Source organism: Notolepis coatsorum (genome assembly GCF_963971535.1).
Source record: "Notolepis coatsorum genome assembly, chromosome: 7".
NCBI classification, from domain to species: Eukaryota; Metazoa; Chordata; class Actinopteri; order Aulopiformes; family Paralepididae; genus Notolepis; species Notolepis coatsorum.
The window spans coordinates 158,711,614-158,714,593 of NC_140171.1; positions in this window are offsets into that span (position 1 = coordinate 158,711,614).

Sequence of the window (2,980 nt, forward strand, 5' to 3'; positions counted from 1 at the left end):
TAATCAAAAGGAAAGAAAGAAAGAAAACGAAAGAAAAAAGGGGAAATCAGGCATTTATTTACAAATTTGGTGAAAAGGTGGGTTTTGAGTTGGGATTTGAAAGAGTGCAGGGATGTAGCACTACAGATGTTTGGAGGGAGTGAGTTCCAGAGGGTGGGTGCGGCCACAGAGAAGGTTCTGGGACCAAGAGTCCGCATGTTGGTGGTGGGGATGGAGAGGAGACCGGAGTCAGAGGACCGCAGCCTCCGGGGCGGGATGTAGGGATGGAGGAGGTCCGCTATAGGTACTGGGGGGCAAGGGAGTGAAGGGCTTTGTAGGTGATGAGGAGGATCTTGAAATTGATGCAGGACTTGACTGGGAGCCAGTGGAGGTGGTCCCAATTGTCCTTTTAACAGTGTAGAAGTAGTAGGTTAGGTAGCAGCGGTGGTGGCAATGGTACAAGTTCTAGTAGCAATAATATTGCAGAACAGATCAAGCAATTACAAGATATTTAATTTGGTGCCCCGTTTATCCACAGTATATTCTCCTAAAATCCACGATCAGCTCTTTGGTTTTACCAATGTTCATGAGTAGGCTGTTGTCCCGGCACCAGCGTGCCAGTTCATCAACCTCCTCCCGATAGGCCTTCTCGTCGTTGTCAGAGATCAGCCCCACCACCACCGTGTTGTCCGCAAACTTCACTATGGAGTTGGAGCTGAACCTGGCCACACAGTCATGTGCAGGGACGTGCACAAGACTTTAGAAAGGCAGGTGCCCGAAATCATAAATGGGCATTAATTAGTCAATGTAATGCGAGCGCGCGCAGCGCGCGAGCCCGATTTTTGGGGTTAATACAAGTATATCATGGTACATTCAGTTTCACCGATAGATGTCACCAAAACTACATAGTGTCCCTTTAATAACACAATATGCGCTCCAGACCAACAGCTGCGAGAGCGAGAGAGCGAGAGAGCGAGAGAGCGAGAGAGCGAGAGAGAGAGAGAGAGAGAGAGAGAGAGAGAGAGAGAGAGAGAGAGAGAGAGAGAGAGAGAGAGAGAGATTTTCCTGCAGCAGACAGGGAGGGGCTGGCGACGTGTTTCACGAAAATATACAGTGCACTGCAAACCCGACATTTTATTTTGTTGGGCAAATACCTTACCTGATGAAGTGTACTCTTGCTTTGTTTTAGTTGAAATAGTAACTGTAAAAAAAGAGGTCTCGACTCGAGTGTGAGGGCACTGTGAGCTCAACAACAGCTGGATATCAATTTCCTGTTCAGTGCACTGCTGGCCCTGCGCGGTTTACATGTTGGCTGGAAGGACCTATTATTTACGAGAGGGGTGGCATTTCCCTCTCTTTCTTTACCTAATATTTAGATTCTATCGTGACAGCTTTCATTTGGAAGGGCAGGGCAGTATATATATATATGTGCAACTGTAAAAAAAAAAAAAAAAAAAGAGGGTGGCATAAAAAGGGCACTTTCTAATGAGAAATGAAAAAGGCAGGTGCCCGGGCACCCCTTCACCCCTATGTATGCACGTGCCTGGTCATGTGTGTACAGTGAATACATCAGGGGGCTCAGAACGCAGCCCTGGGGGGACCCGATACTCAGGGTGATTTTGCTGGAGGTCTGACCCCCCACCCTGACCGCCTGGGGCCTGTCACTTAGAAAGTCCAGGATCCAGGCGCTCATGGCGGAGCTCAGACCCAGATCCATCAGCTTGTCAACCAGTCTGGTGGGGACTATGGTGTTGAAAGCTGAATGTCAATGAAGTCAATGAACAGCAAGCTCACATAGCCCCCCTTCTGACTGTCAAGGTAAGATAGTGTGTTGTGTAGTACTTGGGAGACCGCATCGTCAGTGGACCTGTTTGTCCTGTATGCAAACTGCAGTGGGTCCATGTTACTGGGGAGGGAGGCACAGATCCTTGACCAGCCTCTCGAAGCATTTCATGACCACAGAGGTGAGTGCCACCGGTCTGTAGTCATTAAGGCCTGCCTCATAAAGGAATATCTGGTAAGTAATAATAATAATAATAATAATAATAATAATAATAATAATAATAATAATAATAATAATAATAATAATAATAATAATAATAATAATAATATCTTAAATTTATATAGCGCCTTTCAGGAGACCCAAGGCGCTTAACAGCTAAGGGAGGGGGACAGGGAACAACGTAACAACAAAAGATTAATCAAAAGGAAAGAAAGAAAGAAAACGAAAGAAAAAAGGGGAAATCAGGCATTTATTTACAAATTTGGTGAAAAGGTGGGTTTTGAGTTGGGATTTGAAAGAGTGCAGGGATGTAGCACTACAGATGTTTGGAGGGAGTGAGTTCCAGAGGGTGGGTGCGGCCACAGAGAAGGTTCTGGGACCAAGAGTCCGCATGTTGGTGGTGGGGATGGAGAGGAGACCGGAGTCAGAGGACCGCAGCCTCCGGGGCGGGATGTAGGGATGGAGGAGGTCCGCTATAGGTACTGGGGGGCAAGGGAGTGAAGGGCTTTGTAGGTGATGAGGAGGATCTTGAAATTGATGCAGGACTTGACTGGGAGCCAGTGGAGGTGGTCCCAATTGTCCTTTTAACAGTGTAGAAGTAGTAGGTTAGGTAGCAGCGGTGGTGGCAATGGTACAAGTTCTAGTAGCAATAATATTGCAGAACAGATCAAGCAATTACAAGATATTTAATTTGGTGCCAGAGTGAGACCTCTCACCAGTGGCGGCCCGTGTCACTTTAATTGGGAGGGGCGCTTGTGCGCATGTGCGATTTTTTTTATCATCAGCTGTGCAACAGTGTGCAATACCACATTTTCCCAGGCGGTGGCGCCATTGCTCCATGTAAATGACAGAGAACACACTGTGTTAACTGTATATGCTCTAGACTTAAATGCTAAAATATGTATTGTACAGAGCGAATTAAATAAATAAAAATAAAAAACTACATAATATAAACCTCACTGTTACTCTGTATATTATGTATATTGACTGAACATTCCT